Consider the following 24,213-nt stretch of genomic DNA (forward strand, 5'->3'; position numbering starts at 1 on the left):
TGCATGATAGTACTCTGAAGTAGGTTTAGATGAGTGAAATGGGGGCTCTCAAAGGTCACATAATGAGTTTTGGTCATCATAGAGGGTAACCTCTAGTGAAGTGGCCAAGGAATCTATTATTGGCCTTCTTCCATTGAATAGTTTATATCAGTAACTTGGATGAAGACATATATGACTGCCTATCAAAATTGTAGATGATCCAAGGCAGGGATGGTTAGCAAACACATTGGATGGCAGAGACAGGATCATACAAGATCTCAGCACTGAACTGAGTTTAAAAAAAACAAAATTCAGTAGGGATAAATGGAAATTCCTCTATATGTTCAAAAAAATCAAGTGCCTAAGTTGCTGATGGGGAGGTGCGGCCAAGCAGTAAGCTAAGTGGAAAAGATTTTAGGACCTGCAAGCTCAGGATGAATCAATAGTGTGACACCACAGTAAAAATTTTTAAATGTTTTTTTATGCTTCATTAAGTGAGGTAAAATGTCCAAAATGTCCCAAAATAATCATTTCATTCTATTATGACCAAACACATCTGGAATATTGCATTCAGTTCTGTGTATTAAGTTATGACAAGTCAACAGACATCTATCAGATACTTGAAATGTTCCAGGCACATTGTATTAAGGGCTAGGTATATAAAGAAAGGCCACCAGATCGGCACATTTTAAGGACATTGACTCAGAGGAGGCTGGCGAAGTGATGAGAAGACCTGAGGCTGTGTCATCAGTGGAAACAAATGGGGATTGTTAACCTCCATAGAGGAGCATTCAAGGCAGCAAGGGCCGATGCAAAATTGAAGGGCTTTCCCTTGGGCAGGGAATTAAATTGGCTTCCTTGTCCACCTGACGAATATTCTCTTCTTCTGACCAGACACCCCCTACTCCACCGACTCTCCTTTCCATGGCCTGGTTCTGAGTTCTTGCAATCTCCTAGTTGGTCTCTTCTGCACTGTCTTCAGCTTGTCAACATCACTCAGTGCAGATCATCTAGAAGGGCAGGCAATTCTCTGGCAATGATCAGAGCCAAGAAGAGGACAGGTGGACTCCATGCTCTGGTTCCGGAGATTTATTTTTTTTTGCTGCGGCTACAGAATATTCTAGACTCAAGAAACTCAAAGGGAAGAAAAAGCATTACAACCAGGGAAATCCAGAGAGGCTTGGCAAAGGAAGGGGTTTCTGAGCTAAGACTGGAATGAAGCCAGGGCTTTGGAGAGGTGGTGGGGAAGTGGAGGATGGAGGGCATTCCGGGCATAGGGCATAGCTTGTGCAAAGGCTCAGTTTGAGGTACCTATAGATTTCCAGTATCTCAGTGGAGTTTTTAGGAATGACACCAATGGAGAGCATGTTGTCAATTGATGAACATTACTGAGTGTGAGTTATGAACACTGTGGGAAATGCAAAGTCTGTCTCCAGGGTCTCTGCCTTCCAGGAGGGTATGGTAGGGTCTGCTCATTTTTGTGTATATGGATGTGCATGTGGCACACAAACAGGCAGACAAACCCTGCCCCCCTCAACCCCAACCCTTCTTGAACCTGGTTATCATTTTCACCTCTGGCTCTGGACAGTGGGATAATTAATGAGGCTGGGGCGGGGAGGATTTGGGGTGGGAGATGGGCTCCAAAGGTGTCCTCACGTACAATCTGTCCTCACCTATGCTTATCAAGCTGGAATCCCCACCCCGTTCCTTTGGGTGCTGTATGGATTGCACCTCTTTTCTTGCTCTTCTGCTTCTGAGATATGGGCTAGAAAGGGAAGGCATCAGCACAGAATGTCTCAATTATTCCTGTGAGCCCTGCTTTCTACTTTCAGAGACATATGCAAGTGTTAAGCTTCCTTTTCCATTTCCTTCAACTCAATTTTCCAAACATTATTGGGTTAAAGCTCTGTGTTAGATACTCAGTGTACAAGGACAAAGTTTGAATGGCTCCTGCCTTCAGGGAGCTTATGTTCTGCTAGGCCCTAGCAGCTAGGGAGATATAAACTGTGCCCAGGTATGAAAATCCGAAGAATAGTAGGAACCACTGAAGGGGATCAGGAAGGGTCCTAAGGAGGAGGTGGTACCTTGGCAAGAGGCTGGGCATTCTGGGATTTCAGTGAAATGCCTCTTCTCCTGCTGTTTGCCCTAATGTTAAACTGAGACAATCCAACCAAGTCACATGTGACTTTGTTCAACAATTCAACCAACTCATTTGTCAAGAAAGTTCAATAAAAGGGTCTGATCAGGGAGGCCCCTTAATCGATTAAGATCAATGAGCTTGCAAAGCATTAAGTCTTTTATTGGGAATATCTGGCGAGCCTCTCCCTATGTAAGGGCAGGTCTCCCCAGCACCTTGTCATCTCTCTGTGAGTAAAGTGAGGTCCTCTGGTCCCTTATTTCGGTGATAGAGACAGCTCCTATTAGCTCTCTCCTATGAGGCTGCTCCAAGATGAACTGGCTGGTTCATAAAAATTTAAAATTGTTTTGGTCACATACTAGGCTACAGGTCTCAGGATTGGGGCAACCCTTTTCCTGTTATACCTATATGAAAACAGCAAGAGTCAAAGTCTTCTCATTTTCCATTTTGTGGCTTCCTTTAATGTTACAGCCAAGAACATCTATCTTTGAATATGCAGATTCAAAAGGAGGAGCCTCTCAGATGCCCAGGTTGTATGCTTAAAGGTAGTTTGACATCTGTAAGGAGAATGTCCTTTAGCTACAATCCACATATGAAGTTCAGGTGCAGTCTGGCTTCTTTGAAGACCCTGGATACATGTGCCTGGAGTGCCAAAGATCAATTCTTGGGGAATTAATCTGGGCCTGGTTTGTGTTGCTTCAGATTTCTGTGGATGAATATTTGGTTTAAAAAGTTAAGAAGCAAGTGTCAGGGGAGCCTAGCAAGCTACTTAAAGAGAGGAGAGGTTAATTTCTGAGGGTCTTGTCAATTCAGTAAGCATATAATTGGAAAAAGTGATTTGGGGCATATTGCTTTTCTCTCTGGGGAAGTATCTTATTATCCATGGACAGGGCAGGGGAGCTCTTTGCATGCCCTTATCACCGTCCCTAGCCTCTTGCCCTCTGCCACAGGCAGCATTGGTATCAAGGTTAGTGGGATGAAACTCAGGGCCAAGTCAGTCATTTAAAAATAAAATCATTTCAGGTTATGCAGAAAAAAATGATTCAGAGAAGGTTTCTGGTGGAATACTGTTTGCCTATTTTCACACCTGGATAGCTTACCTTCAGAAATAAATTTTAGCTTCCTGAACATTTCTCCCTAACCTCTGGGATGGGGAAAGAAGCATGGCATGCGAATGAATATTCTAAAAAGGGGAGTAATCTCAAAGTTAGACTCCAGAAAATAGAACCTTGGACTGGAATTGATCATAGACTCAGGGATCACGGTTGGACAATCTCTTCTTAGCAGCCCAGGGAAATTCCTTTGATGTCTGGATTCAGTTTCTGCATCTGCAAAATGACTAGATTGAATTAGATGACCTCTAAGGTTCCTTTCCCCTTCAAATCCTGTGGTTTGGAGGAGGGGGAGCTTTGGTGACAGAAAAGGTTTTCAGAGACTTGAGATATACTGTGTAATATCATCGGGGGGTGGGGAAAGGTCAGGAGCAGATGCTGTCTAGATCTAGATAGAAACTTTTCACTGCATTCCTCTACTTCCAGCCAACCCCAAACCTAGAATTTTGGATGTTTGGAGATGAGATGGCCTTGGTGAGGAAGCATGGTGCAGCATGGAAGGCATTGGCTTCAGAGTGTGGGAAGAGGTGCATTCAAGGGCTCCCCTGACATTTTCTAGCAATGACATCAGTAAATCATGCAGTCTTTTTGAACTTCAGTCTCCTCTGTCTGTAAAGCAAGTAGGACATCCTGTAGCACCTACCTCAGAGGACTGTAGTGATGGTCACATGGGCTGTTGGATAGGAAGTTCTCTCCTAGTCTTAAAGGACTAGAGAAATGTTACCTTATTTGCGGAGATGACTGAATCCATTCCTTTCATAGTGTAGAGTATGAAACTGAGGCATCTACAGGTCAAGAGTAATACCCAAGTTCACCAAGTTGGTTTGTGGAAGAACTTGGATTGCCAAGCAGCTTTTCTAATTCCTGAAGGGGGCTCTTACCACCCATGCTGCCAGGTTAGAGCATTCACCACAGTTGCTCATCTTAGTTTTGAAATGCCTCCCACTGAAAAAATCACTCCCAGCATGAAAACTGGGCTGAGGAGGTAATCAGATATTCACCTAAGATTTTTTTGTGGTAGCACAGAATGGGAAGTAACGTGGGTGCCCATCAATGGAAGTGGCTGAGAAACTGTGACCTAGCAACCTAACGGGATGCTATTGCATTATAAGAAATAATTACCATGGGACATTCAGGCAAACATGGGAAGATGCATCCATGGAGAGAAGGGAGTCCATCCGGCTGTTTTAACAACCCAGCTAGCAGCTTCCGTTGGGGTGTAAGATCCCTCCCCCGCTGCTGGGACCCAGGAGGCTGCCGGGACCCAGGAAGCTGCCGGGAAAGCACAGGTTCTTTTTATCTGCTTAAACAAGGAAAGCACGGTGAAGGGGTTGACCAACTTACTTTAATCCAGCATTCAGTTAGCATACAGACAACATTCATTTAGTTCAGGGGAAAACACCAGCATTCAGTTAGCATTCAGTTAGTTCAGGGGAGCATACAGACAAGCATCAAGAGACAGACCAAATACAGATTCATTGACTTGCTTCAGGGGAAAAAACCAGCACCCTGAGGTTCAAAACATTCATTTAGTTCGGGGGAAAAACAAACCAGCATCCCGAACCTCAAAACCAAAATACAAACAAATTACAAATATCAACAGACAGACCCAATACAATTCATAGTTACCAACATCTGGGCTCGGCCCGAGAGCAAGGGCTGGCCCAGAGTCACGCTCCTCACTGCTCCCACACCAACTGGAAAAGGAAAGAGAGATCTTCAAGCTGTCCTCTCCCCTCTTATAGGGTTTTTGACATATCAAGTGCCGCCTGAATGACCAGGGCCGATTGGTTCTTGAGTTGGCCCCTCCCCCTAGGGTAGAGGTTAACACCTCCCCTCAGCCAGCCCCATGACTCATCACACAGGAAGTTGCTTCCTGGCATGCTCTCTGGGCTTCCTGCCCCGGAAGAGCAAGCCACAGCATCCAGAGGCTCAATGAGGTAAGCTGAGTCATTCAAAGAAAACAAAGGCCATTCTGGTTACACCGGGAGAACAATACACTCAGTGATTCCCATAATGGGAATAAAACAACACCAAGAGGAAGCTGAACTCTAACTATAATGACCAAGGCTTACCCTGGAAAAGAGACGATGTGGTTAGTGATAGAGGGATGAAGGGCAGTTGTGTGGGAAGAGCAGCAGGCTGGCATCACATCCTCTGGTGCTTGTTTCAATCATTGGTACTTAAGACAAAAGAGGCTTCGATTCTTGGTTGGGTTGGAACCACTGCTTCTTCCTATTTTCTTCTCCTCCGTCCTCTCCCTTTTTCCACCTTCTCCTTCTTTTTTTGTCTTCTTCCCCTTCTCCTCTTCTGCCTTTTCAGTCAGTTAATAAACATTTATTAAATACCTTTAAGTATTACCCCAAGCATTTGAAGACTTCCCCTGATGGAATGGGCCAATGAAAACAATTTGTTCCTATGGCCAAGAAGGTCGCTGAAGCAGATTCTGTGTAGCGCTTAGAGTTTGGCCAGACATCAAAGGCACAAGGGTCATCCACTGCATTCCAGGACATGGTCAGTCACCCTGCCATTGGACTTCAATGACTCTGGAGGACAGAATGAGGCTGATGTCTTCAAGCAACTCTGCCTCAGTTAAACCCAATTCACATGTGATTCAAGACAACACGCATGATGTCATTGGTCCTCTTTGAAAACAAAAGACAGAAAGTAACAACAAGAATTAAGTACCTAAGTCCAGGGCAGTGGGATAAGCTACTTAGGCTTCCTCTTCTTTCTGATCTTCTTCCTCTGCTTCCCCCTCCTCCTGCCTGTAATTCCATACTACCTCATGGTACCTGCATAACTTTGGACAAGTCACTTCTACTCTGACTCTGTAACAGGACTGGATAGTCCTGGATGCTGTCTCTATGAGACCAGCACTGAAACCAACCCAAGATACCTCATCAATGACACTTTCAGAAACTTCCTGACCTCAGCTTCTTGAATCTCTACCTTTTGGTTCTCACCCACAAGGACCCGAGTCCAAAATCCTTGGACCAAATCCCTTTTGTCCTTCTAGGGGCTCAGATTACTTAGGGTCTCAAACATCATTAGTTCTCATTCATGACTCCAATTGACTTCTGCCCAATATTAACCAAGTGGTCATTATAGATCGGGAATGGTACATTTGGTCCATTGTTTTATTCAGGGAATAGGGTGGGTGGGACATGGTATAGGTTGGAAGTCAGTTCAAAGGCAATTCAAATCCAGAGAGACAAGGACCTCACTTCTACCAACACCCAGGGTACTTCCTAGTTTTCTACTGAATCATTCTTAAAAAGCATTTTGTGGGGCATGTGGTTACCTTGTGGAATAGGAGAAAGAATGCTCAGCTTGGAGTTTGTGTGACTTTAATGAGTCTTAGCCCCTTTGACTTATCCCCTTTGAGCCTCAGTCTGACCCATCAGATAGGTATAATATTTTCCTTAGTTACTCTTACTTACTTATTTGTCTTAGTTACTTAGTTACTAGAGTTTGGTGTGGACATCAAAGTGATGTTGTCTCTATAGCATTTAAGAACCTTTAGGAGCCAAAGAAACATGGATTTTCTTAATGGAGTCTTCTTTAGGTTTCTTATGCTTAGCTCATTCCTGCTTATCTTCTGCTCTAAGGATGCTGGGTATCTTCCTTCCTCAATTTGTTTCTAGCAAATATCAGGCTTATTACTGAAACCCAGTCCATATGCTTGGCAATGAAACTGCCAAAGGGCCCCATCTTATGACCAGGGAGCTGCTCACTCCTGAGCAGAATCAGACAAACAGAAGGTATGCATAGGTTCAATGGTCTAATAATTTCCATGGCTCATCAGCCAAAAAAGAAAGTTATATGAAAGGACCCTTGTCAAGAAGTCCAAGAGGTATCATTCAATCGAGGTGACTGAGGAAGCATCATTCACTACTGGAAGATAAGCTGACTTTTCCAGCTCTGCAAAATCTTTATTAGAATAACTTGTACATATATATCCTAGGCATCCTTGATGGAGGTATGAGTAAGAAATAGTCTTCAACAAAAGATATTCTGCAGCAGATCAGAACTTCAGAATTCCACAGAACAGACACTAGGCTTACTTAAAGTTTATTAAGTGCCAAGTATGTGCCAGGAACAGTGTTACGTGCTGAGGATGCAAAGAGTCCCTACCCTCAAAAAGCTTGCATTCTATTAGGGAAGACAAGTGTGCATATTTGGGCATATTCAAAGCATATGTAAAATCAACACAAGGTAATTTGTTGGGATGGGGAATCCAGAAACTAGCAGCAGCAAGGGGGTAAGCAGTGCCCAAGAAATTGCTCATGTAGAAGGTAGTACATGGATTTAGTCAAGGTGAATTGGGGATAATGAGAGGTCAAAATGAAAAGACAGTGTTTTCCCAGAATAGGGTATAGCTAAGACAAAGGAACAGTGATTGAAAATAGAGGGTCAGGTATGAGAAAGGTAATGTAGCTATACTGTAGTGTATTAGGGAAGTCATGCATAACAACACGGAAGAGCTTAGAGTGGGGTAGGTTGTGAAGGGTATTGAATGCCAAATGGATAAGTTTAAGTTATTGGAGGCTACTGGAGTTTATTTATTTGGAGAATGGTATGGTCACATCTATGCCTTAGAAAAGTAATATTTTTCTGTGTGGAGGGTGGATAGATGTTTGTTGACTGCACAAAAAGCATCCAATTCAGTAGGGAGAGAGAGCACCTTAAATTCCTTCTTCTACTAAGGTGTCTTCCAAGTTTAAATTAAGATCATAAAAGATACCTTGAAAAAAAAGTCACAAGGGAAGTCACTTTGACAACTGCCTGATTATTCATATTAATTGAGGTGTAAATAGGAAGACATATGCTTGTCAAAAGATTTCCCCTCAGCATAGTGGATGTCCAGCTCAGAGCCCAAAGGGAAGAAGGATCCCTTATAGATGGCAAAGACTTCCAGATGCTCTTGTTTGTAGATGTTATGTGCTGATTATTTTAAACCTGAGAAAAATGTAGAGCTTCCCTAATGAAATTCCCTAATGAAACTCAGGAGAGTTTGATGTAACTATCCACTAAAGGAAAACCAAGTGGATGCAAAACACTTCTTGTCAGGACTACACTATATACTTATGGAGGAAAAGAACCTAGAGTTGGCCCATGAATATACATGTCTTAGACAGACACTGTGGATGGATGATGAGCTGGATATGAGGAGAACTTTCTGAAGAGGAAAATAGGTTGGGTTAGCTTTGAGAAATTGTGCAGTGCTTTCAGTGACATCAATGCTTTCCCTAAAACAAAAGGCTTTTTTTTTTTCAAGCACCAATATTCTTACCAGTTCTGTATGGTTTTGATTCATTGTTGTTCAGTCATTTTAGTTGTTTCTGACTCTTCATGACCCCATTTAGGGTTTTCTTGGAAAAGATACTTAAGTGGTTTGCCATTGACTTCTCCAGTACATTTTACAGATGAAGAAACTGAGGCAAATAGGGTAAAGTGACTTGTCCAGGGTGTTTCAACAATCTGGCTAGCAGCTGTTGTGGGGGTGAAAGACCAACACAAGCCCAACAACAAGCACGCTACCAGCATGCTGCAAAAGCCCAGGTTCTTTTGATCTGCTTTGCTAAGGAAAGCAATGTTAAGGGGTTAACAAGCTTATTTTAATCCAGCATACAGACATCATTCACTTAGTTCAGTAGAAAAATCCAGCATCCTGAACTTCAGAGCAAAATACAAACAAATTACAAACATTGACAGACAGACCTTGTCTGATTCAAATCCCAATACATAGTTACCAGAGTTTAACAAAGTCCCAGCATTCAGGTTTACAAGCTGGAGGGCTCTTAGCTACAGCTGCCTGGAGTCTCCACATCAGCACTCTGCCAAGAGTGAAAGGCCTGAGCAAATAGTTCTGTTTTCTCTTCTTATACGTCATCAACAGTCATCTGAATGACTAGAACTTAGGCTGCTATGATTGGCTCTGGAGTTAGCACCTCCCCTAAGGACCCTGGAAGCTTCACACCCACATAGGCTTAGCACCTAGTAATTAGGGCTTTGGGCCCCACCTGGGGCCCCACCTTAGTTACCAATTCACACCCCCATAGGTTTAGTACCTAATATGGGTTTGGACCTGGGGCTTAGCACGTAATAAGAAATGAAATGAAATACACTGAGTTAATCAAAGGAAACAAAAGCCAAACTCTTCAAGGGCACTTGGTTGACCTGAGTGCTTAGAGCCTATTTTGTTTGCCAACACACAGGGTCACAAAGCTAGTAACTCAGTTCTTTCTGACTTTAAGCCCAGCACTCTTTCTACTATGCCACCTAGCTGCCCGATTCATAAGATACACTAATCTCTGAGGAATCAAAATTACAGATTACTCAATCCCATGAGATTGTGAGCCCTTAGAGGGTAGGAACTGTCTTTTGACTTTCTTTGTATCCTTAGCACATAGTAGGCACTTAACCCGTGTTTATTGTATGGCTTAAAAGGCAAGGGCCAGAGTGAAGGTGAGCCTGAAAAGAGTGTTGTTTGCTTTTGCTCATTGCCAACCAACCCTTTTGTGGGAAAAGTGGCAAAACAGATTCTGAATGGGACTGGAAAAGTCAGTGGGCTGGTGTGGCAAAAGAAGGGGTGACAGATGGGCAGCTTGTGTGAATGAGTTACTAAGCATTATGGAACAAACACCATGTGCCAGGCACTGCTATTCTTTGGAGACAGAGGCAAAGGTGAGACAGTCCCTGTCCTTAAGGAATTGGCAGTCTAACATGGGCAAGAAGTAATGGATTCCAAGATAGGCGATTTGCACTGAAATCTGGCCTCTGGTGCTTACTACTTTCATGACCTTGGACAAGTCACTTACCTGCTTTGGGGCTCATTTTTCTCATTTATAAGATGGAGGATTTTGACTGGATGGTCTCTGTGGTCTCTTCCACTTGAATATCTATGATGCTAAACAATATCATATCTATGGGGACATTGGTCTTCATGGCTTCTGAGTTTCCTTTCAGTTCTAGGTCAGTGTCCCTGTGGTGCTATGATCATACATTATAGGGAAGTGATAGTCAAGGAAGAGAGGAATGGTTAGGGAGGGAGGTTTGGTCTAGCGAGTCACAGGGACGGGAAGCTGATTCATATGGAAATCCACTGATACACCCTTTCCAGAGTAATGTTCACATAGATTTAATTTTTGTACCCATATCTAGAGGTGGAAAGTATTGGGGGTGTGGGAGTCAACATGGCAAGGCTGATGGCAAGATGGTTAGAAGGGGGATGGCTAGATTGGGTATCCAGGAGGACTAGCACCTTTGGTGTGATGGCTTACCAAGCTCTTTACAGGGCTGCTCATCTACCTTTGGTGTCTACCTTTTCACCCAACACTCATCTTTGGTGCCAAGAAGCTATAGCATGCACAACGGCCATACTCTGGTAAAACCATCTTAGCAGATGGGCTAATCCAGGTTGAGGGCAACCAACAGGCTTCAGATCCATTGATGAGTGAGGAGGATGTCTACCCCAATCAAGCGCAAACATGTAGAATGGGTGGATGAGAAAATTTTGTTCCAATGGCCACAAAGGTGGTGGAAGCAGGTGATGTGGAATGCTTAGAGCTTGGTCAGATGCAGAAGGCACCAAGGTCATCCTCAACATCTCAGGCCGTTACCAGTCAAACTCACTTGTGCCTTGCTACTGGATTTCAATGACTCAGGGTGAGAGAACAAGGCTGAAGACTTCACACAACTCTCCTTCACCTACATCCAATTCACTCGTGAGTGAAGACACTACCCGTGATGTCATCAGTCTTCCTCAAAAATGAAGGGTGAAAAATGGATGAAGAAGATGGTGGCCAAATGACACAGCATGGCTCCAGGTGTGAGCTCCTAAGGTGAACATATTTAATTCATTCAGGACCTGTAGACATGGTTTCTGAAGACTGGATCTGGAAGGCCACTTTTTCAGCTGGGGAGTCCACTAGTGTTCAAACAGTGACAAGGGACCAAGAAGAAGGCCCTGGAAGTTGGTGTGGAGGATCTGTGTCAAGGCTTGGACATGGGGGGCCCCCACAGGATGAGAAGGCATAGATGGATTTTGAACTGCTCCTTTCCAGGGAGGGCCCACATGGACGGGATCCCAGATCCATTGTATGTTGAACTGAGGTAGAATGGTCAGAAAGAGAACGGTCAGCCAAGACAGTGCCCTTAGGAACCTGATGGCCCTTGTTGCTCTCTGATTCTGTGCTGAGGGGAAAGGCATAAAGCAAAGTTTCCTTCATCTTCTTTGGGTCAGGACTGTGACCTCCTCCCTTATTCTGGTTCCGTCATGTGCTTTAGCCTCTGGTGGAAGTGACTGTCATTTTCTAGGAGCTTCTAAGGGCTCTGCACACTTGTGGGACTGGTCTGGTTGGTCACCAGGAAACAATTGTCAGCTGCTTTCCCATGATGAGCTTGTGTGGCTCCTGTTTGTGTGTGGCTTGGCTGCTTTCAGTAGAGCCGGGGCTGTCTGTGGGGAGCCTGACAGCTCCAGGGGTGAAATGGATTTCCCTCGAGTTTCTTCCTGCGGGGTAATAAGGCCATGACACAGAAAGGGAAATGGGAAACCATCAGAATCATTTTTATGAGATAAATGGTTGTATTGACGAGGAGGGTGAAAGAGGTGGTAGTATGAAAAATGTTAGCCCCATTCTGTAGATCAGAAAACTGAGGCTCAGAGGACCGCAGAAAACTAGATGGTTCAGGAAGATGAGTTCCAATCTGGCTTCGCTTCCTCACTGTGTAAGCTGCTTGCCTCAGTTTCTTCATCTGTAAGATGTGGATAATAATAACATCTACCTCCTGGGATTGTTGTGAGGATCCAACGAGATTGTGTTTGCAAAATGCTTGGCACACAGTAGGTGTTACATCAATGCTAGTTATCATTATTACAGAGGTTCAGTAGTATGCTCAAGGCCACGCAGTTCGTGCAGAAGTCAACCTCCAACCTAGATCTCTGGCCTCCAGCTCTCTCTTGGATACTCTGCCCATGCAAACTAATCATTTCTTTGGTGGAAATTTCTTCTTCTCTGGATGAGAAGTCCCTGGAAGGCTGGGCCCAGGCTCTGCACTAATTGTCCATTCTCCTCCCATCTTGGTCCTGGGCGCCCCAAAAATACTCGAGGCAAGTGGCTGCTTGACTGTCCTCCAAACTTTGTATCTGAAAGTGACTTTGGCTTCCAGTGCTTTGGAAACATCCAACCATCTCATGTAGGTTAGCAGCATAATTTAGCTTCCTCAAATGTGGTCCCAAAGAGTGATTTACAGCATGATTAAAATGCTCGGTGTGCCTTTCATGTGGCATTTACAGAATTAGGATCACATCATCCGGTTTCATATGCAAATCTCACCAATCACAAAAAAGACAATGTCTGCTTGCTTGCAGTGAATTGCCCGCCAGTCCCCAAGCCCTGGGGAGGCTTCATTTCTTGTTTTGAGAATTGTGCCTCTGGAGTCAATTAAAGGTGAATTGAGGATTTTTAACTACAAAAATGAGTAAATAAATGGGAAAAGCTCAATGAGATTCTTAATCATTATCACTATATGGGGGAAGGCTACTAAGACAAATATTTGTGATGATGGCAAAGGAGGAAGGACAGCAGAGGGAGCCGAAGGCATTCAGGAGCACTGGGTTTGAATTCTCCTCTATCAACGTGAGTATTGAATCATCACGTCGGTCTGGAAGGATTTTCCAAAGGCAACCTCAAGGTGAGAGAAGCTTTGGAGTCACTGAAAGGTTCCATGGCCTTCCTAAAGCAAGAAAGAACCCCAAGTCTGGCTTTCCTGAATCTCCAGCACCTCGCCAGGCTGGGCTCCTCCATCCACTCCTCCGTTCTTGTCCCACTGGCTGACCTGCTATCAGGAAGTGGACTCTGAGCTTCAGTGTAGGTCTTGGGGGGAGATTTTATTAGCTTCATTTTAAACACCAAGCCAGAGTTGGTCTTTCCCCCTGTTGCAGATTCTGAAAAATAAAGCTTATTGCCCCATGTTCTGATTGCTGGGTTGCTTACTGCTCTTCTTGTCTATTGGGGTCATCTCCCTGTCTCTTCATGCGCCTTATTTGTAGGCATCTGTAGTACACTGGTGACCGTTAGGAGTCTATCTATTCAAATTTGCCCCTCCAGAGGCCTGGGGTGACCTTGCCCATCTCACCCAGCATTCCCATCAAATTTGTTTGCCTAACTCTTGAGCAAGGCCTCACTGCCTGCCTGGAAGTCTGCAGGGCAGGGTCAGTTTCTATTTGATTGGAATGATTCCTCCTGCTTTAACTCTGCCCAGTTGTTGTATTGCAGGGAAAGGCTCAGTTGTTGAGGAAAGATTGCATGAAAATGTCCGGGTTATAGCAGCCTAGTCCCAGCCAGCCTAGTTCTTTACTTCTTGGTCATGATGGATTGTAGGAACCTCTGTATACCTCAGTTTCCTCATGTGTCAAATGAGAATAAAAATTGAACCAATCTCTCAGGTATCTTATGAGGCTCAATTGAGATCATACACCAACCTTAAAGCACTACCTAAACTCAGGCCATTCTGCTACCGCTGCTGATATATCAGGGGAGGCATGTTTGGTTTATTGTCCACAGAAAGCTATCCTTTGAGTCAGGATGGGGTGCAGGCAATGTCCGCAGAGAGATCCGAGTGAGGAACACTTGGATCTAGTTGGGGATATCTGATCAGGCTTTGCGAATGAAGTAGCATTTTAGGTGGGCCTTGAAGAGTGATTGGAATTTGAGAAGTGGATTTGGAGGGATTATTGAGAAGGGCTGTTCTAGGTGGGAGAGATAGCGTGAGCCAAACTGGAGAGGGGGGAAAGATTAGGGCATACTTAAAGGGAACAGCAATGGGTTTAATTGGATTCAATCCTAGGGCACTACAGGTGACTCATATGATCCATTTAGAAGACAGGTTGGGACCAGAGAATGGGTATCTCTAAGGATGGGCACAGGCATGCCATTATGATTTACTGAGGTTGACCTTTGGTTGACATGAGCTGAACGGGGCTTCAGGGAAAATCTTTACATGAAGGGACTGATATTTTCTTTTTAATTAGTAAGCAGGTTATAGGATTGATGCTGGAGGCAGGAAGACTACATATTGTGTGATGATCCAGCCAAGAGGTATTGAGGGCCTCAGGGAGGCTATGTGCCACTTTGTTTCCAAAATTCCTGTTCTCTGGACAGCTGACATTTGGTCAAAGGATAGGTTTCCTCAGTTTTGATCAAACCCAAGAGTCTACAGATATAAATAATAGGAATTGAGTCAAATTTTCCCTTTGTTCTAGTCTCCAGCTGAAGAGCTAGCCCCTCCCCACCGCCTGGTGCCACTGCCTGCCCTCCTTCCCCCCCACCCCCCCGCTCCATATTGGCATGGAAATTGGGAGTGGATTTACACAAATTTGATTTACACAAACCCTTCTTAGGAATACATTCATTTCCTAAAGTGCATTAATTAGTGGAAAAGTTGAAAGCAACGTAGTGTTTGCCAACCTCTGAAACACAGCCTGTTCTGTTTGTTTGATGGGGAAATTGAGGCCCAAAGACCTCTCCCACCCTGAACCATAAAGCAGAGAATGGATCTACACTTCTTATTTCCTAGCTCAATATTCAGCTTTTTAGACACTTACTCCTAAGTCAGGCCAGTTGACAGTGCTGTTCGCAGGCTCAGTGTGCCCCGAAGTTACTGGGCAGAGGTCAAAGCAGAGGTTTCTAAAGACGTGTAGAGGAGCCTGAGGAAGGAACTCTCATGCTAGGGGCATTGGAGAATATTTTGTGTGTGGCGGCCTACAGAAGCTGGCCTGGAATGCCAGATAAATATCTCTATTTCAGAGGATGTTACAGTTGAAGTTGGTGTTTGCTAACAGCAGTGAATAAGCCATGGACCACACAGTGATCTTGTGATTCCAGACCATTCAGAAAATCAGCCCATCTGAGTGACTGTGAGAATGTCATTATCACCTAGTCTGGCTGGTTCTGGTGATTTAGGCTTTCCAAACTGTCAGCTAGTTGGGTCTTCAGGGTGACCTAAAGAGGAATGAGAGGTTACTTTATGGTAGGTAAGGGTTTACCATGAGGGATGTATAATCACTTGGATCCAACACAGAAAGTCATGGGCTGGAGGAGGAGTGATGGAAATCCATTTCTTTTGGGAGTTAACCAAAAACTTTGGAGACAACTCAACTTCTTAACCATTGGAGCCATACAAGCAATGAATAGGAGGCTCTCTTTGATTGAAGTATTTAAGCAAAAGATGGATGACCATTTGGGATTTTCAGGGAGTGAATGGCCAATCAGTGTCATCCCTGACTAGATGGGATGGGTAGTGTGGGCATTTCCACATAGTCAGTGAACATGGAGGAGACTAAAACCTCTCTCTGGGATGCAGAGAGTAGACAGGCTTTGGCTCATTACTATGCAGTTTTCTCATCTCTTCTTTCTTTGATAGAGTTAAAGGCACTAAAGCTGGAATCGTGCCCACACTGCCTGAAATTGTACAGAACATATGTCATTTTGGCCATCTTTATTGCTGTTCATATTGAGGTCAATTATGAGCTGCTGCTTAATGTCACCATGAAATTGTCCCATTATTTTCTCTCAGCATCTAAGCAGCTCTCCGTAGAGGGATTTGGGAGGAGTAGTGCTCCTAGGAAGGAATTTAGGGGAAATGATGAGGCTTAGATGGCCCTTCTTTTGCATCTCACATGGTGTCCATTCCAAGGTTTGGAATACCTAATCAGCTGTTAATGGATGTCTTAGGCCCCAATCTCCTCCATGATATATCTTGAGAAAACAGACTTAGTTCCTCTCTGCTTGGAGGGGAGTCAGAATTAAGGAGAGATTCAGTTACCTTTCTTGTTCAGTTTCTTGCCTCTCATAACTGTGTGAGAAACCCAGAACGTAAGAGCTGGCAGAGGCTTAGAGGCCAGATCATCCACTAGAAACACCCTTAGGTGAACGGTCTTTCTTTGGCAATCTCTGCACCAGTTCTAGGATCAGGGGCTTCTTTTCTTTTGTAGAAGACACCAAGAGTCCCAAGGAGGTTAGAGCTGGAAAGGACCTGGGGTTCATCCCCAGGGCTCCTAGACTTTAGTGTTCCTACCTGTATTTCTGTGTTCCTTCCCTTACTGATCATCCTCTCTAGGTGGATGATTCCCCAATCTAGCCATTTGCTTGTCCAGTAGAATTCAAGTTCTCCAAGGGCAAGGAGGCTCTTGTTTTTGATGTTAGATCTTGAAGCTATGCAGCATGTAGCAGGACCTGAATAGATGTAGTTTCATTGAGTTGTTGACCTGCACTCCCTCCTTCTCCCCCCTTCTCCCAAGCATCACCCCACACAGTCCCTTTTCCATGTCTGTAATTGCTAATTGGGCATCTCCACCTTGACGAACATCTCAAACTCAATGGTTCCAAAAGTGAACTCACCATCTCATAAGACCATAGATGTGGAGCTGTAAAGAACTTTAGAAGTAATCTCCTTCAATCCTGTCATTTCACAGATAAAGAAACTGAGGTTAAGAGAGGCAGAGAATAGTCCAAGGTCACCCATGTGGTAAGTGATGGAGGTGGGATTTGAACCCAGGTCCTTGGACTTCACAGTCAGTATTCTTTACATTATACCATGTTGCCTCTTACTCAGTTCTTCCTCAAGCTTTCCTATTTCTTTTGAAAGGTCCTACCACTTTCCCAGTCATGCAGGGAGCTGGGAGGTGTAGCCCCTCCTCTCTCTTTGTCTCCTTCCCACACTCTATCCACAGTCAGGTCATCTATTGTGCTCTTATGACCACTCCCCTTCTTCAAGCCCCTACTGTCTCTCCCCTGGCCCTGAGTGTTGTCCTTGCTTCTAGCCTCTCCCCTCTTCCCTCATCCTTCATCCATCTGATTTTGGGGTGGCACTCACTCTTGTCCATGCTAGCCATCAGCTCAAAAACCTTTGGTGGCTCTCTACCATCTTTGGAGAGAAGGTAGACTTCTCAGCTGGGCCTTGAGGACTGCTGGAAGTGATTTTTCCTCCATATCCAGCTTCACTTTACAAGACTCCCTTTTAAACATTTAATGTCGCAGCTTGCCTGGCTCATGAGCTGCATACCCTCTTTCCTTACCCTCATCTTCATGCCTGGCAAGCATCTGCTTTTCTGTCCTTCAAGGCCCTTATCACTCAGGTGCTCTCTCCTCCATGATGCCATCCTGAGTCCTCCTGCTGACAGTGACCTGTGACTCCTCAGTTTGTTAGATGCCTCGATCTGGATGTTTACATAACTCTCAGCAGCCAGGACAGTGCCATGTGCTGAGAATCTAGGAAATCAATATTGATCATTGTCAACCCAATTGTGTTTAATCCATCCCTCTGTTTTCTGTTCATGACCTATGGCTTCAGAAACTCTTGGTGAGGAGACTCCCTTCAGTAAGGGATTCTGCCAATTGTTCTGCAACATAAGGGTTGGAGAGAGTTGTCTGGGGACACTGAGGGATGAAGAGACATGCCCTGGGTCCCAATCAAGACTTGAACCCAGATCCCCTTGACTCTGAAGCCAACTCTCTGTCAACCCCACCATGCTGCCCTTCATTAAATACATGCAGAACCTGAAGACTGGGGAAATGAGACAACTTAGCCAAGATCCCATGGCTAGTAAGAAGCAAAGCCAAGGCTTGAATCACTCCGAAGATATCTCATCCTGCAAAGTGAGGCCTGAGTCTCTCTTCTTGGTCAATCTTGCACCTTGTGCTATTTATCTGATTGCCCTTTTGCTTTGGCTATGTCCAGGATGAATGTGCTCCCTGTGCCAAGTGCCTGCTGTCTCCACATGAACACTGGGCTATGAGAGTCTCCATTCTAGCCACTCCCATGAGGGGGTGGTAGAACTGAGTGTTGAGAAAGATGTTTATGGAGGAGAGTGACTCTAATCCATGACTTGGACCCTCCTGTCCTTGAAATCCTTTATAGTGCCTCTGTTCTCTCTTTTCTGACCACAGACAAACATAAAGTCTTACAACTTCACCAGTGCCAGATGGAGGAGGTGGAGTTAGGCAGAAGTTTACCTTAAATTAAGATGGGGTGTATTTAGTGGGTTACAAGCAAGGCAGCTACTGTGATCTTTGGCTGCAATACCTAGCAAGCAACAGTCCTAGGGAGGCGACAGTCCCCCTAGCCTCTGCCCTAGTCAGACCATGTCTACACTGTTGGGTTCACTTCCAGGCACCACATTTTAGGAAAGCTGTTGCTAAGCTGGATCCCATCCACAGAACGCCTGCAATGGTGGAGGATCTGGAGGTAGGGATGTGAAGCCAAAAGAAGCCAAGAGGTAGAGGGAAGGCATGGTTGATGCCTTCACTCATTTGAAGGGCTGTTACATGGAAAAGAGATTTGACTTGTGTTGGTTGGCACTAGGAAGGAGAACTAGGAGAACCAGGTGGAAGTTTCAAAGAGACAAGTTTAGGCTTGATCTCTAGAATAATCATTTACCAATTAGAGCTATCCAAGAGCAGAATGGACTGCTGTGTGACGGACTGAGTTCTCTTTCACTGTGGGGGAAGGGGGACCTCCAAGAACAAGGTACATGTATTTCCACTTAATGGGTGTGTTATATAGAGGGGGGAGAGTTTGCTGGCCAGATGACTATTAGGGTTCCAAATTATTAGATTTGCAGTTCCATGTGCAATCGTCCTTCTTCCCATTCCACTATGTTATGGAAATGCTTCTTTTATTTGTTAAGTTCAGAATAAAATATATTTTAAAAATTAAAAAAAAAGATTATATAGGCAAGTGAAGTTACACTCAAATAGAAACAGGGACCAAGAAACAAAGCATGAGGATCCCTGTGGATACATATTGACTTAGAAAACCACATATTAACATTGTCTATGTTGTATTGTATTTTTGTTTATTTTGTTGAATATTTCCCAGGTACATTTTAATCTGGTTCAGGCTATACTAGACAGTGTTGTGGAATGCATGTGACCAAAAGGCAGCATGTTTGATATCTCTAAAGTGGCCCATCTACAGATGAGGAACCTGAAACCCAGCGGGGGGAAAGATTTTGCTCAACATTATGCAGATAGTAATAACAGTTGGAATTTGAACCCTTGACTTCTGACTTCCAGTCCAGAATTCTTCCCACTATCCTATGTGGCTATGAAAATGTTAGAGGTCATTGAGTTGGCATCCCAATGAACAATGGATTCCCTTATTGTGCAGCCACGTGTACTTTTCCAAATGTGGACCATTTGTTTTGGAAGCAGGCTGCAGGGCCTGGTGAATGGGCATGTTGTGATCCCCTGTGACCTACATCCTTCTAGCCTTGGGGGAGGCATCCCTCATATTCTCCTACTTAAGGGGATTCTGTTACCAGTGGCCTATGAGGATAGGTGCGCCTTTGCAGGCTTTCCTTGGAAGAAAATATTCACGCGTACCTTTCCAGGTGCAGCAGCAATAAGAGGTGGGGATAGATACAATGATAGGAACTTGGGTAAGTAGCAGTGACATGCCAAGGTATGCAGGAGAGCCTGGCAGGGCCGCTCTATAGTGGCATTGGCTCAGTGTCTGGTTCTGCATAGGCTGTGGAAGTGGCCAGTCACAGAATCTCTCCAGGTGACCTGGGCTCTTAGAATTACTGGGAGTGGCTTAATGATCAAGTTTGGGACCACCAAGTGTTATCAGCTCATCCTGTTGTCTAGATAAAGCTGTGGGGTAGAATAGGGAGAACACTAGGCCTGGGAGTCTGAAAGATCTGGATTCAGATTATGCATCACACGCAAATCTCTTTTTTTCTCTCTACGTCTCCATTTCCTCATCTGAAATGGAAATAATAAAACTGTGGTGCCTGCCTAGAATGCCTGTCATGAAACTCGACTGAGACAGGGTATGGAAGTGCTCTGCAAATGTTAAAATGATGCCGTGATGTATTTCATTCCCCTCTTTGTGTTTGATGGAGCTTAGATCGAAACAGTCTCAGGAAATTGCTATTGGCATTTTATATTTTATATTTTCTAGGCTATTGGACTGCTAGATGTTTAGCCCTTTTGTGAATAGTTCTGGCATAATTATTAATGATTATGACTATTATCTCATTCTTCTGGTATTTTTGAAGGATTTCAGATAGAAATGGGCCCAGGACATGTTGGATGTTTGCAATTAATATTGAAAACTTTTCATTTCATGTAGTTTGGTTATTATGAGTATTTGGTATGGTGTCAGCTATTGTAATGGCACACTAAAATTTTCATGGACTAATGTTTTTTTCTGGACTATTGTAGGCAATGGCATTATTTCCAGTGAGGATATCTTCCCAACATAATATACTTTATTTATGGAATTCTCAGGGTATTGGGGGTTTATATTTATAGTATGGAGATTTGCTGTTTGTTAGGTTATAAAGGATAGCAAACTTCTTGTGTAGGTATACAGTAGGAGCTAAATTTTTGTTGTAGTTCTCACTGCTTCTTGGCACAGGGGGTATTTATCAATAAATACAAGGTCTTTAAGGATAACTTTTCTGTAATTTCTAATTATTTAATTTATTTTTGGATTTTAGCCATTACATAGGCATCATCCAGAAATAAATCACTCTTAGTTACATTTGCTAAATCTTTTGATATATGTCTGTTGTTGGTGTTTATTAATGTTTTTTGATGTGAGGTCAATTTCTAATTTGTATATTAAATCCTTTGAGGATATCTATTAATCTTCTTCAACCTTTGATATGAAAAAATGGTAATGTTTCTAGACCTTCCTTTGGAGTGAAGAGTCCAGGGTTTTATTAACATTGTACAGATTTTTATTTGGCTGTCTTCTAGAACAGCTGATGTCCATTTTATTGTGTCCAAAGACTGTGTTAAGACTAGTATTACTTAGCTTTTAGTTGTTTTAAATGTGTTCTTCTCATTCAGCTTTGACTTCAGGATGCCAGTCTGTTTCTTAACATACACACTATTAGCTTTCTTTTTGGTAGCCTTGTGCCTAAATAAGACCCAAGAATTTATCACTTTCATTCATTGGCTTCAAGTCTTCATTCTTTATTTTTCCTTGGCGTGCATTAAATGTTTTTGCTTATTGAGTTCAAATCACATTTTGACATTGTTGGAAAAAGTTTCCATGAGATGAAGGAGCTATTTAATGTGCTTTTTAGTGTAGTCATCAAACTGGATGTCATCCATGTACATCAAGTGATTAGTGTTATGTTTTGGTGTGACTCATTCTTTGACACACAGTTCTATTCAGGAGTGATGATAATGGACATAAGGCAAGGCATAACCAGGGAATACTTAAACTGTCTCTTTGGAAAGTATGATACTTTCTATGAATCATTTTTGACATTACTGAGTTGGTATCATGTTTAAAACAGAGAACAGAACTACTTTCCAAGTGAACAACAAATACATTAACATTCTCACCATGCCTAAGTCTATTTTACATTCTGGCAATACATGAATAAGCCTCGAGTTCAAGAATGACTCAGAAGCCTCCTAATAATCATCACTATTATGTCAAGGAGGTGCATGGAAGTCTTCCAGATGGGGCCACATAAGAGAAAATGTTTCACAAAGGCCCAGGAATTACTAGAGGAGCACTTTCCTCATTTCCTCTCAAATGCAAATCCAACCTCCTCTTTTTTTTTTTAAACAAAGTACATAACCTATCTCTACTACTAAAAGATGAGAACATCTATGAAACCTCCAAATGCAGACCATTTGCATGCACTTTATGTAAAGCATCCACATTTTTATGACTAAAAAATTCTGTAATCACATAAGAAAACATCATATTGGCCAAAGATCAAAAATTGTATGAGAAATAGCTCCGGGGGTATAAAGAGCAAGTTATCACTTAGACTAGCTAATGTTCATAGAATACGTAAAGTTTGCAAAGTACTTGACACATATCATTATTGTTATCTTTACAACAACCCTGTGAGATAGGTGCTATTTCCATTGAACAGAGGAGGAAACTCAAGGGGACAGATGAAATGTCTTCTTGAGGGTCCCCCAGTTAGTAAGAGTCTGAGGCAGGATTCAAACTCAGGTACTCCTGACCCCCAGTTCAGGACTCTGATTCCAGCCCTAGATTAACTCAGTACCTGGAATTGATTTGTCCATTAGTGACTTGGCACCACACTGTTCATCTATACAGTTCTTATGTTCTCAGCATTACATAGTTCTTATCACCTCTCTCAATGCTGCACAGATAGAAATGACTTTGAGAAAAGTCCATGTCCACATTATGTTACACATAATATTTTATGAGCTATTGCCCAGACGAGTAATATAACTGCTTTTTTGGTAGCTGAATAAAAGTGTCAGGATGGGAGCCCAATCTCTGTACCCACTGAAGGCATCCTTGTCATGAATCCAGGCAGACAAGTCACCAGAGACAATATGTTCCTCCTTCCATTCCCACATGGTTTCTATCTCTTTGGGCAGGCCTCTATTCTTGGCATGGTGATTTGTATGAAAAATGTTGCTCTTCAGGTTTTTAATGGAAGAATGTTACATCTGGGTGATGGTGGACTCCAGTTTGGTCTATGGTAATGATCCAGTTTTGCTACAGTTTTCTTGTTGAGTGTTTGAGGATGTCTTGAGGTTTGTGTTTATAATATGCAGACTTGACATTTAGCAATACAAGAAAGGTAGTGAGCTTCTGATTTATTTTTCCTGCCACAAGGACATTTCTTGCTGCGTGTTCTGAATCATCCACTGGGGGTGAATATGGAGGCAGCTAGTTGGTTCGATATGTAGTGTTAGATGTGGAGTCAGCAAGCCTTAAGCTGGAATTCTGCCTCAGATAATTACTAGCTATGTGACCCTAGGTAAGTCCCTTCAAGCCCATTTGCTTCTGTTTCCTCATCTGTAACATGAGGATAGTAACAGCCTGTGCTTCCCAGAGTTGTGGGGAGAGTCAAAGGAGATGATACGCTAAGTGTTTTGCAAACTTTAAAGTATGTTGTCAACATTAGCTGTCCTCATCATCATCATTTTTATTATTCATATCATCCCCCCTCTTTAGATGGAGTTCAGAGAGAAATGGTGCTGGGGCGTTTGCCCTGCTGCCAACATTCTTTCATATCTAATGTTCTTCAGATTCTTTCACAGATGAATAAAATAACTGCTTTGTGTCGTGGGGATGTGAGTGCATCTTTTGGAGGCTCACTCAGGGTGCCTTTGGGACTGCCTCGGTCACCGACAGGCTGACAGGATTCACGTGGATTCCATCCTGCTCCCACATAGTTTGGATTTCTTCAGCGAGGTGTCTAAACATGGAAAGCTTTTTGTTCCCTGTACTTTAGAGATAATGAGCATTTGGCATGCCTCAATCTATCCAAATCATTCTTAAATTTCTTTTGGATCAGTGCTAGGTTTGTATGATTGTAGGCAACAGGTTTGTCTGAGAAAGCGGTGGTTGGAGACCAGTTTGTTTGTTGAATTCTCAAGGATATTTTGAGGTCTATATTAGGCTCATGGGGATTTTTTGCCAACTAATTTCTGAGAGATAGCAGGCCTCTCATATATACTTCTAGCCACCAAACCACAACTGCATGACCCCCCGCACTGTGTTAGTATGGAATTCTGGGTGTCAGGTAGACGCCACATTTTTGCACATTGTCAAGGTGCGGTGCAGACTTTCTAGCACTTCCTTGAATCAGCGGCATTGCCTAATCTTTCTAGAGCTGCCTTGTGGTGACGAACCCTGTACTTTGTTAATATAAATGGGGTTTTCGTTAGGGTACTTACTATTACTCAGTTTAAAGTAATTGAAACTGATCAGAAAAATCTAATAGGAATTGGCAATTGATGTGTCGCGAGAAGCAGAGGGTTTATAAGAGACAAGAGCAAAGGGATGGGTGGAATCTAAGGAAGAAAAAATCTTGAGTGACAAAGGTGCTTACCCAGGGGTGGGTAGGGGGATGGAAGAGTTAATGCTCTGCCAAACCTGGAGCTGTGGCACTTAAATCATATAACACGGAACAGTTCCTAAGTGTGCTGGCGAATCCTTGTTTTCCAAGCAGACAAT

Source organism: Trichosurus vulpecula, chromosome 5 (assembly GCF_011100635.1).
Source record: "Trichosurus vulpecula isolate mTriVul1 chromosome 5, mTriVul1.pri, whole genome shotgun sequence".
In the NCBI taxonomy this organism is placed as follows: Eukaryota; Metazoa; Chordata; class Mammalia; order Diprotodontia; family Phalangeridae; genus Trichosurus; species Trichosurus vulpecula.